We start from the raw sequence: 13,623 nt of genomic DNA, 5'->3' as shown, positions 1-13,623 counted from the left end.
AACATCCTGGGTCTTCAAAGTGCTTTGGAGACAGCTGGAGAGGAGATGATGAAAAGCCCATTACCCAGTCGTTCCCATTCCCCCGCTAATTATTACGCCAGAGGCATTTCTCCTCCTGTGATTAGAATGTTCTTCAAATCACCCCCTTTGGTGGAGAGGAGCTCTGGAGCTTCTCCTCAGCGTGTCCCCCACCTCCTCCTCACCTGTCTGGTCGTCAGGGGCGCCGAGGCGACGGGTTGGAGGCCTCGCCCGGGAGCGGGAAGGACGAGCTTTGCCACCGTGGACGTCCTACGCTGCACAGGTGTGTGGAAGACCTGATGAACGCCTGGAGGTCTTCATGTGGCCCCGAGGTGGATCCAGGGTGAACCCCTGAACCCCTGAACCCCTGAACCCCGTCTCTGGCCGGATATGCAGGATTGATGGACGGATGAAAGATATTCATCTATTTGACATATATATCAAAAATATTGATTTTATGTATCAAATTTAATAAGGCTGTCTACTATATATGTATATATGTATATATATCAATACATGCATCAAAGACGCTATCTATCTATATATATATATATATATATATATATATATATATATAATAACCTATAAATCCCCAAATGAAAGTAGACTCGGTCTAGGATAGTCAAGGATATATATCACTGTGTGTGTATATATACATAAACATCCTAGACAGTATATATTGTATTTACATATCCTATTTAAACAGAAGATTGTCTAAGAGCTATACTGTATATATATATATATATATATATATATATATATGTATACACACACACACACACATATATATACACATACATATATATGTACATATATATACATATGTATGTGTATATATATATATACATGCATATATATATATGCATGTATATGTACGTATATATGTATATATATCCTCGTCAAATAACTACAGTGTTGAGTTTTATTTATTTGACAATTATATCCTTGACAGTTAAGTTTTACTTGACAAGGATATATATATATATATATATATATACATATGTATATATATGTGTGTGTGTGTGTGTGTGTCAACTTTTATTTGACGTCGATATATATGTATATATATATACATATATGTATAGTAAAGATCCTAGACAATTACTCTTATTTGAATAGGATATGCAGTATTTACTGTCTAGCATATATATATATATTATATGCAGACGTTTATAGTCTACAGTCTGGTTTTATATGACATAAAAGTTGCTATATGTTGTGTTTCTGGTCTTCCCGGTGGCAGCGAGCGAGTTGGACTAATCCTTTGCCTCCTTGTTAGAAGACGGGGTTTCATCCTCTCCATGTTCCAACCAGGATCTGCTCAGCGCTCAGCCATGGCACCGCTGGGGTCCACTGGGGTCCACTGGGGTCTACTTGGGTCCACCGAGGTCTACTCGGGTCCACTGGGGTCCCCTGGGGTCCTTGGGGATCACTGGGGTCCACTGGAGTCCTCAAGGGTCTCCTGGGGTCTCCTGGGTTGCGGGGGGTCGAAGGCGGTGCAGCTGGAGTGATGGTTGTCCCTCCTCCCTGGAGACCCCTTCACAAAAAGAAAGCCACCCTTGTCCTCCCTCTTATCCCGGCCACGACAGGCCCTGATACCCGCGACTATTACATGTTCCAGTGTTGCCTAGCAACTGGAGGCTGGATTACAATTGAGGCTTTACACCGTGGAGATACGACAGTGTTTATTATGGGGCCACCATTTCTGTGTGTGTGTGTGTGTGTGTGTGTGTGTGTGTGTGTGTGTGTGCGCAGCTCAAAATCCAGCACGTGTAAGAGGTGACCTCTGACCCCAGCTTGCAGTGGAGACAACAATCTGCTTCCATAGATTGAAACCTTCATGTTCAAGCCGTGAGAAGCTGAGTGGAGGAACAAAAGGGACCAGGACGGCCCAGAGAAGGTCCCGGAGAAGGTCCCGGAGAAGGTCCCGTCCTTAACCTGAGTGTTTGGCCTGCTCACTGGAGATGCTGCTGAGACCAGGAGGAGGAAGAGGAAGAGGAGTCCAGGAAGAAGCTGCAGTTTCCAAGAGTGAGGTGACTGGCTTGTTGGGGAAACAGGTGCAGCCGGAGGGGGAGGCGGTGGATCGCACAGAACCAGAACCAGGATCTGGACCAGAACCAGAACTCCAAGTCAGACGAGGGAAGCAGGAAAACCCACAGATGGACGTGAAGGAAGCCGTGAGTACAGGCATCCTTCTAAACCACTGTCACACCTGCACCTCCATCCTGCTCTGTGTGTGTGTGTGTGTGTGTGTGTGTGTGTGTGTGTGTGTGTGTCATCCTGACTCATCCTGTCCTCAGTCAGTCATTGGTTGAGTGTGTTTTGAAGCAGCAGGTCAAACCCCTGTGAGTGTAAAGTGTGGGGCCAAACCTGCCTCAGGCTGGATGTAACTGGAAGAAGGGAAGAACTTCAGTAGAGTGTGTGTGTGTGTGTGTGTGTGTGTGTGTGAGCGTGAGCGTAAAATGCATGCAAGCGTAGTGAGGTTAGCGTGCGTGCGACAGTGGGGGATCACAGCAGCATAGATCCCGGCTGCACACACACACACACACACACATACACACACACACACACACTTCATCTACTATGGGTGTGTGTTCTGATATCGAGTGAGAAAAGTTCAGCATCAGGACATCAGCATGGAACATCAGCACGTTACCAACAATATCTGTTTCAGTTTCATTTCGCCGTCATTTCTGAACGATAAGCCGCTACTTTTTTCACTGCGGCTTAAACAACAACGCGGCTAATTCACGTATTTTTTTGTGCTAACGAGCTTCACGTCGCCAAAACATTTAGCCCGGCCTCATCGGGCCGATGAAATGAGCGTGAAATTCTGAGACCGTTCAATTCTGACAGCGAAGAAGACGACTTTCATGATAGCCACCAAGATAGCCACCAGCTAGCCGCTGCGGCTTATATTCAGGCGCGCTCAATAGTCCAAAAATTACGGTATTCATTTCTGGTGTCTTGTGTTGTGACTTAAACGCATTTAAGGTCCACGCGTTTGCTGCGAAACCAGGTAGAAAACACGGCGCATCCGGTGGAGCCGACCTTCCGAGGCCTCGGCGGGGAAGCTACGGCTCCGCGACGACACAGTAGAGCAGAAATAATCGTGTGAAATCAACATTGAGGCGTTTCTGAAGCCGAGGCAGCCGGGGAAGACAACGTGCCCTCCTTCAAATCCACCGTTCTTTTCATATAAATGGATAAAATAAAACCGCAGATGTTTTTCAGTGAGGGAGCGCCGCGCTCACCTCTGCTGGATTAACCCGGCTGGCCCGACACCGAGCCGGGTTTTCCACGCCGCGCCCACTTATTGGAGGCAAAATACTGGATATGGCGGCCGCGGAGGCTGCAGGAAAACACACCATCACCGCGACGCAAACGAACCGCGGAAAGCGGGAAATTTGATTCCATCCCGACGATGATTGTGTTTGTTCTCGTCGGCTGGAGGACGAGAGCGGATGTCATCTTCTCTCCGGAGATGATGCGGGACACGAACGAGACGCCGCCGACGTAAGACGGCTTCGGTTCGTCTCGGAGCGCCTCGTTTCATCGCCGCGCATTTCCTCTTTCCCGCCCACCACCTTCTTACATAATTCTTAATTTGCGTGCGGCCCTTTTCCGTCGGGGAGCCGGATGGCGGACGGTCTCTGGACCATTTCTGTCGCCTGACAGGAGAATCCGGGTTTCTCTCCACCGTGAAGGCTTGATGTGGAGCGCGGCTGGTTGGACAGAGAGCAACACTGGACGGCTCGCTTTAATGGGCTGAAGAACACAACCATACACACAAATACACACCGCTACACGACGCAATACACTCTAACACACCGCTACACGACGCAATACACTGCAACACACAGCTACACACTGCAATACACTGCAACACACAGCACAACACTGGAAACGCAATGTGACACACTGAAACAAAGCAACATAATACAACACACAGCTACACACAGCTGCACACTGGAACTCAATGGGACACACTGCCACACACAGCTACACACTGCAACACACTGGAACTCAATGGGACACACTGCTACACACCGCAGTATACCACAACACACTGCGCAACACACAACGCAATGCGACACACTGAAAAAACGTAGCGACACAATACAACACATAGCAACACACTGCTACCCACTGTAATAAACTGCGATAGACTGCTACACACTGCTATAGACAGCTACACACAGCAACACACAGCTATACACTGCAACACACAGCTACACACTACAACACACAGCTACACACTGCAATACACTACAACACACTGGGCAACACTGGAAACGCAATGTGACACACTGAAACAAAGCAACATAATACAACACACAGCTACACACTGGAACTCAATGGGACACACTGCTACACACAGCTACACACAGCTACACACTGGAACTCAATGGGACACACTGCTACACACCGCAGTATACCACAACACACTGCGCAACACACAACGCAATGCGACACACTGAAAAAACGTAGCGACACAATACAACACATAGCAACACACTGCTACCCACTGTAATAAACTGCGATAGACTGCTACACACTGCTATAGACAGCTACACACAGCAACACACAGCTACACACTGCAATACACTACAACACACAGCTACACACTACAACACACAGCTACACACTGCAATACACTACAACACACTGGGCAACACTGGAAACGCAATGTGACACACTGAAACAAAGCAACATAATACAACACACAGCTACACACTGGAACTCAATGGGACACACAGCTACACACTGCAATACACTACAACACACTGCGCTACACACAGCTACATACAGCTACACACAGCTACACACTGGAACTCAATGGGACACACAGCTACACACTGCAATACACTACAACACACTGCGCAACTTACAACGCAATGTGACACACTGAAACAAAGCAACATAATACAACACACAGCTACACACAGGAACTCAATGGGACACACAGCTACACACAGCTACACACAGCTACACACCTACACACTGGAACTCAATGGGACACACAGCTACACACAGCAACATACTGCTACACACAGCTACACACTGCTACACACTGCAACACACTGGAAGTCAATGGGACACACTGCTACACACCACAGTATACCACAACACACTGCGTAACACACGACGTAATGCAACACACTGAAACACAAAGCAACATAATACAAAACGCCGCTACACAAAGAGACAAAATGCAACACACTCAAACTAACCAAAATGTACAGAGACACAATACAACACACAGCAACACACTGCTACACACTGTAATAAACTGCAATAGACTGCTACACACTGCTATAGACAGCTACACACTGCTACACACTGCAACACACAGCTTCACACAGCTACACACAGCAACACACTGCTACACTCTGCTACACACTGGTACTTACCGCAACGCACCAAAACACACTGCCACACACAGCTATGGAGTGCTACACGCAGACACACACAACCTCACACAGCCACACACAGCGACAGATTGCTACACACTGTGAGTGAGTGGAGTTGCTGATAAAGTGTAAGAAACCCTGAACACTGATAACCTGCTTCACCTGTGGATCAGCAGAATACTAATGTGACACTATCTGACACACACACACACACACACACACACACACTTTTTTAAAAACCATTCAAAGAGCAATGAAATGAATCATTTATTCATTCATGGATTCATCATCTCTGCTCAGGGTGCTGGACACCGAATCCTATCCCAGCTGTGATTGGACGAGAGCTCACCCTGGACCAATCACAGAGCTTCATACTGAGACTCACGGCCGTTCACCCTCTCATCCACACGTCCGGACAATGAAGGTCTCCATGAAGCTCCTGCATGTGTTTGGACTGCGGGAGGAACCCGGAGAACCCTGAGGAAGCCCACGCAGACACGGGGAGAAGATGGAGACTCCACGCAGGAGGACCCCCAAGCATGGAGCTTCTGCTGTGAGGAGGAAGACCTCGGCTCTGCTCCATCGTGATCCAGTAGGTAAAATAGTGACGGTGTATTATTATTATTATTATTGTTATTATCAGTCGTCACCTAACAGTCTACCGGTCCACGCTTGGAACATCTGCTGCCCACGGAGCCCTCACTCCATCCTCCTGCTGCAGGAGAAGCCCAGGTGTTCTCCTGCTGGCGTGTTTCCTCAGAGCAGAAGAACATCCCCGCCGCTTCGTTCCGCCGCAGAAAGGATCGCGCTCGGTGACAGATTCCAGGAGATAATCTCCACGCCGTGAAATGGATTCCTCCTCAGCGCTCGGCATCTGACGGCCCGGCTCTCCTTCTGCCCGTCGCTCCGCATTTGCTCTCCGTCTGTTCCCGTGGCTGGAAAGCGTCCCGGCCTCCTGCCGCGGGGCAGATCTTCGGCGGAGTGCTGGTTCTGTCTCGGGGGGATTCGATCAAAATGTCACGTCGGAGCAACGTTCGCTCTTCATCGCGGCCGATGTTGGAAAGAACCCGGTCAGATGTGCTTCACCTCCTCCAGCAGGAACGTCTTCAGATCCGTGTCTGGTTTTCTGAAGTTACACAAACGGACGTTGGACGTCAGAGGAGAAGAACCGAGGTTCTGTTTGGAGACTCTGAGGCAGCAGAGGTGGAGATGTGGAGGTTCCTCTTTGGGAGTGAGGAGGACGGAGAGGATCAGGAAGGAGTCCATCAGAGGGACGGGACATGCTAGATGTTCTGGAGATGAAGCCACACTGAGATGGTTTGAGATGGGAAAGTTCTCCACCCGCTCAGATGGAGCTGGAGACGAGACAGAAGGTCATAACGTTGACATGACCGATGTCAGTTGTATCACCGTAGATGTGAAAAGGATGTGAATGTGTGTGAATAAGAATAAGAACAACTTTATTTATCCCAAAGGAAATAGTTGTGCCAGAGTTTCAAGTAAAACATAACAATAATAAATAGCAGTAGAAAATCGTATCAGCAGTATAAAAAAGGGGGGAGAATAAGAAATACAAATAAAACTATAAAGTGTCTTAAGGTCTTAAGTACCAAGTGAAAGATAAGGAGTGAAAAAATATAGCACATGCAGCTGTTATGAAATGAAATATTGTACAGTTATGAATATATATACAGATAAATTATTATGATTTATAGTAAGTGGGTGAGATTTTTTTTTTTTTTTAATTTTATGGTTTAAAATTTTGAGATTCCCTGCCGTTGAAGGGAGAGGAATTAAAAAGTCTGATAGCCTCAGGTAGGAAAGACCTCCTGTGGAACGAGAGGGTGAATGACTGGATGACTACATATAATGCATGAATGGCAGGGTGAATGTTTTATCTTTCTATATAATGTGTGAATGACAGAGTGAATGGTTTTATCTTTCTATATAATGTGTGAATGACAGGGCGAATGGTTTTATCTTTCTATATAATGCATTAATGACAGAGTGAATGGTTTTATGTTTCTACATAATGCATTAATGGTTTTATCTTTCTATATAATGCATGAATGACAGAGTGAATGGTTTTATATTTCTATATAATGCATGAATGACAGGGTGAATGGTTTAATCTTTCTATATAATGCATTAATGGTTTTATCTTTCTATATAATGCATGAATGACAAGGTGAATGGTTTTATATTTCTATATAATGCATGAATGGCAGGGTGAATGGTTTTATATTTCTATATAATGCATGAATGACAGGGTGAATGTTTTTATCTTTCTACATAATGCATGAATGGTTTTATCTTTCTATATAATGCATTAATGACAGGGTGAATGTTTTTTCTTTCTATATAATGCGTGAATGACAGGGTGAATGGTTTTATTTTTCTTTATTATGCGTGAATGACAGGGTGAATGGTTTTATCTTTCTATATAATGTATTAATGATTTTATCTTTCTATATAATGCATGAATGAAAGAGTGAATGGTTTTATATTTCTTTATAATGCATTAAGGGTTTTATGTTTCTTTATTATGCATGAATGACAGAGTGAATGGTTTTATTTTTCTTTATAATGCATGAATGACAGAGTGAATGGTTTTATGTTTCTATATAATGCATGAATGACAGAGTGAATGGTTTTATATTTCTTTATAATGCATGAATGACATAGTGAATGGTTTTATGTTTCTATATAATGCATGAATGACAGAGTGAATGGTTTTATCTTTCTATATAATGTATTAATGATTTTATCTTTCTATATAATGCATGAATGACAGGGTGAATGGTTGGATGACTATATGACATAATGACTAAGAGCTCTTTTGTGACCAGAGCCTTTAAATGTGACTTCCTGTCTGAGACGTCGGAACCGTCCCTTCACGTCGGCTGCTGTCGTCCAAGTTGCGGCGGCGGCGAGAACTTCCCCTCGGAAATCTCCTCTTAGCGAGCCAAAGTAAGGTTAATACTGTTTCCTTACAGTGGATGTTATGTATCAGAGGCCGAGGGCGTTTGTATCTTCCACATCCCCCTGATACGCTCAATATGGAATCTTATCTCACCAAATTGTGTGAGTGATTGCATGAGCTGCCTTCTCGGTGGCCTTGGAAACGTGATTATCCGGCCAGGCGGAGGAATCCGCACGCTAAATCCTCAGAATGGCGGTGGCGAGCGTGAGGAAGCTAACATCGGCGGGTTCGTCCGGATGTGTCGCGCCGGCTCGTGCACTCATGTAAACTTCTTCCCCGTCCTCCGTGACCGTTGAGCCGCCCGTCTCCGTTCCGGCGCTCAAGGCCTCGCCATCTCGTCGCGAGTCGCTGACAAACATCTCCGCTCGGGCCGCACGTTTACCTTGAGAGGCAAACAGAAAGGAAACAAGAGCGGATTGAAAATCACCGGACAATTGGAATGAACTCCCCGAGCGGCGCGCGAGGAAGAAAGAAAGGCAAATGAAGTCGTGCCTGAGCATTTGGAAACGCAGCTGAAAAGCCATCAGCCCATGAATCCATTACCGCGGCTTATTGTGGGGGTTGTGAAGGCCATTGAATCCCGTCTTTCAAAACAATCAATGTAAATCGGCGCGTCGTCGACGTACGCGTGCATCCGCGTGACTTGTATGCCCGGGTAATTGTTCTTTGCATATTTATTGATACGCAGCCTCCTGGACCACACGTGAACCGTCTGGAACGCACGATGACGTGAATTTATGGTGTTTTTACAAAATCGGCTCGTGGAACGAGAGGAGCCGCGTCTGATTAATTGTCCGGGACAATTTAATGACAAGCGCGGAGTCCGTCAAGAGCGTCGGGGGGTTTCTGGATGCCGTGTGGATGATTGCTCAGTCTGAGAGTTTGGGTTTGTTTTTCTCCATCAGATTTGTCTTGCAAGTGATTCTTGGTTTTCGCCCGGACTCAGTAGGGTTTAGAGAGAACGGATGAGAAGAGCTCTTGTTTGCCGGCGTAACACTCGGCAGACGGAACGGAATAATGTCCTCCTTTAATGGGTTGTTAAAGGTTGGCCGGCTCACATCGGTCTGGAGGAGGACGGAGAACTCAGCAGACAATTGAGTCACGATATCGGGAAATAAAAGAGAAGCTGCGAGAAACCACATCCGTATTAGCAGACGGAAATAAACGGGAGCCGAAAATATCGGCAGATCTTGCCAGCTAGACGTTGCCCATTGGTGGATTCATCCTGTGCTCAGGGTTTGGTGTTGCTGGAGCTCCTGCCATCCTGAAGCCGTGGGTTGGAGACACAAGACCATTCACACGTCTGGACCTCGCAGGGTCTCCAGTGAAGCTCCTGCATGTGTTTGGACCCCGAGGAACCCCACGCAGACACGGGGAGAACATGGAGACCCCGCACAGGTAGACCTCCGCTAGGGAATCCGAGCCGGGACCTCCAGGCTTCGAGGAGGAGGTTCTCGCGCCGCTGCTCCGTCAGGGAACCTGGCATTTGCAAATGGGTTGAAACGGAGCAGGACGTTGTGTGCGGATCAGTGATCCTGCCAGGCTGCGAGGGAGGAACATCTAAAATGCAGCAAGTCTCTGTATTCATGAGGCTTCCTCTGATACCTGAGGACGTTCCCCGACTCTCTGCCGTGCATTTAAAAGTCCTGCTCAGGTTCCTCCGTCTGAGGAACCTGAACGCTTCATTCAAACATACTTTCATGTCGCCACGTGTGCAAACGGTATGTCTTCCCCCTCCGGAAGGCTCGGTTAGACCTTCCCTTCTTTCGGCTTCTTTCGGGTTCAAACCTCCTTTGCACCTTTTTCCACAAAAGCCGCCGGATCTCTGTTTCAACGCGAGAAGCTCCTCCCTCCTCGCGCAAAGGCACGTTTGGGTGTCATTAGCATCCCCGGCCTCGGCGGGACGCTGAATCACGCGGCTCATCGCGCCGCGGCCGACGCTACCGAGCAAGTCATGCACGGAGACGACGTGGACGACCCCGGAGATCCCACGCTCTCCCGGATCTTCTGCTGTCCTGCAGACGGCGGTAGAGTTTTCTTGAGTAGCCGCACCTTTGGGCTGCACGTGATGGACGGCGGGCCAAACGACCAACAAGTGTGTTGTAAATACAGATTGTATGTGTGTGAATGAGAGGAACCCGGGTGGAACGCCGAGGCTGCGGGGAGTGGAGATCAAGAAACCCCGGTGAGGATTAAACTTCCTGTTAAATGAAGGGACGTCCTTTTGGAAATCACTGTTTTTACAAAAGGATTGATTTTGCAATTTGCACCTGAATTGGCTTTATCGACTCTTGAGAAAAAGGCCGCGAGGCAAATGTCAAGGAAGGAAGCGGGCGTCAATCACTTTGTATTGTTCCTTTGTGAATTTTGTGTCTGGACGTCTGCTCTTCAGGACCGTTCCTGGCTGGAGGACATCATCAGGCCTGTCAGGGTGGCGTCGCGTCAGAGTCCCACTTGTTTTTTTCGGGTCGCCGTCGTCTCGTCGCCGACCTCGCCGTCCCTATCTCCTCTCCGCGTCTTCACGTGGACGGCACTGGGATGGATGTGACACCGAGTCCTGCAGAATCAACATGAATTCTACTCACGCAGTGACTGGAACTCACTAGATGGACAAAAGTATCGGCTCACCTGCTGGACTCGCATGTGAACTTCAGTGAATCCCGTTCCTAAACCGTGGGGTTCAATATGACGTTGGTCCACCTTTTGCAGCGAGAACAGCTTCAGCTCTTCTAGGAACGTGAAGTCTGGAGGTCTGTAGCCACGGACTCTGCAGAAAGTCGGCCGCCTCTTGGCACGATGCGCCTCGGCATCCGCTGACCCCGTCAGTTTACGTGGCCTAACACTCGGTGGCTGAGATGCTTCCATGTTCTAATCCAGCTGACAGTGGACTGTGGAATATTTCGGGGCGACTGAATTTGTCCCACAGCTGCATCCTATCACAGCTCCACGCTGGAATTCTCCGAGCTCCTGAGAGCCACCCGTTCTGCCACAAATATTTGTCAAAAACATGCCGAGGCGCTTGATGTGACGCACCTGAGGCCGTGGAAGCGATCGCAACACCCGATTCCCATTATTTGGACGTCTGAGACGATACTTTTGGCCGTACAGTGTATCTGTACACATAGCATGTATTCTCCGGTTTCATAAGTGATCATTTGTCATGCGTCTGGGCTGCAGACGTCGGTTCCCGGCGTGGATTCTGTGGAGCTTCACATCTGCGGAGAACCAGCCAGGAGGAGGAGGAGGAGGAGGAGGAGGAGGGAACCCTGAATTCAGAATGAATTTTTCATCAGTTATAAACAGGGTGGCATAAAGAAGAGAATGAGGCGCGGTGAAGCCCAAGTAAGGCCATGTGGGTAATAATTAGTGTGTGTGTGTGTGTGTGTGTAGTCATTATCCTCTGGAGGCTGAGGTGCATTATATAGCCATGTTAACGCGCTCATGCGTGTCTGTGCTGTAATGCCAGTTGAATGCACCGAGAAAATCCACGTTTGTAACGTCGTTGCGGGACGGACGGACGGACGGAGGGGGGGCGGAGAGGATCGGACACGGGGAGCAGCGGCGGAAATGGAAATGAGGCGATTTTTAAAAAAAAAAGCACGAGTCGATGCAACCGGGAGTCGCAGAACCTCAATTCCGTCCCCGCTGTGGACGCCAGGGGGAAATAGCAAGTTCCCACTGCCCATCACTGACTCATGAACCATTAGCTTAATTATGCGGAGGGACCGTCTCTGAAAGACGTCTCCTCCCGAAGGACCGGCGTGATGCGGACCGGGACCGATGTGCAGAATGTATATCCCGCCCCGGTTTGGCGTCCTCCTGGTTCTCCTCCGGTTCTCCTCCGGTTCTCCTCCGAGCTCACGGAACAGCGGTTGATGTGACACATGAAGTCACGAGCCTCGGCTGCAGATCCTCCCCTCCGTAAAGGGCAGGCTTTGACTTTCCTCCGGCGGGAAAACAGGACGTCCGCTCGCGTTTCAACGGCCTCCGGTGGACGTCTGCGGCGTTCCGGTTCTTCGAGCTGCAGACGAACCGCACGAGGCCTCCGCCGCGGCGAATCGCGTGACGGACGAGGCCCGGCGGACCTCCAGTCGACGGCGACGCGATGCTAAGCTATGTAATCGCACGCAGATAGCGGGACGCTGCTGGAGTTCGATGTGACTGATAATTTCCCCTTCCGACGAGATGATGCTTGGAGATCTTCTCCTCCTGCAGATCCTGGTGATGCGTTTAATGTCGTGTTGTTTCGAGCGTCACGTAAAGGCGGGAATCGCGTGGACAAAATTCAAATTATGATGGACTAAAATGGAAGAGCCGTGGTCCAACCATCATCCATTCCTTCTGCGTACTGCTGGTCCTCATCCGGGTTGACGCACCTTCAGAATCCCTCCCCGATGATCTCCAGATGATCTAGAAGACCCTGTATCTCCTCCAAAAATCCCCCAGATGTTCTGCGGAGGTGGTGTTGTGGGCTTTTCGGTGAAACCAGGTCCCACATTCTGGTCCTGACCTTCTGCTGCGTCCCTCACGCAGCTGTCAGTGCTCCTGGTCTCCAGAGATGGAAAACCAGCGGAGACCAGATTTTCGTGGCCAAATGGATGAAGGACAACATCTCTTTTTCCTTGTCGGAGAGCTTCTCCTGAGGAGATGGAGGTCCAGAGGAAGACCAGGGAGGAGGTCGATGGACGGATGGATGGATGATGGATGGGTGGAGGGGAAGAGGTCGGGAGGTTAGATGGAGGCAGATGATCGGCTGTGAAGACCTCGGCCCGATCCAGAGAAGAAGATGGTAGAACAGTGGAGATGCGTGGAGGCCCGGCGCCGCCCGTCTGGCGCTCCATCGCTTCACCGCTCATCAAAAGCGCCGCCGCGAGGAGCTGTGAGATCTTTGGTTCTGCGGACGTTTATTTTTATTTCCCCCGCGAGACGTCTCTGCGGCCGCTTGAGGAGAAGAACCTGCACGTGTTTTGGGAAGACGAAGGTGGAATCAGAAGAAGATCTCCAAGACAAGACACGGCCGTCGTGAGAGCGCTGGGAGGAGGGGAGGACGCAGCGGGGAATTAGCCCACAATTATGGAGACACTTGAAGAAATAAAGGATTTCGGATGGGGACGGGACCCGGGACCCGGGACCCGGGACCCGGGACCCGGGACCCGGGACCCAGGACCTGGGGCAGAGAAGATCCTGGAAACCTGCACTCACTCCCAC

This window comes from Fistularia commersonii, chromosome 33 (genome assembly GCF_037954325.1).
Source record: "Fistularia commersonii isolate RoL2024-O1a breed Wild chromosome 33, RoL_Fcom_v1.0, whole genome shotgun sequence".
Classification (NCBI taxonomy): Eukaryota; Metazoa; Chordata; class Actinopteri; order Syngnathiformes; family Fistulariidae; genus Fistularia; species Fistularia commersonii.
This window is presented reverse-complemented; position numbering follows the sequence as displayed.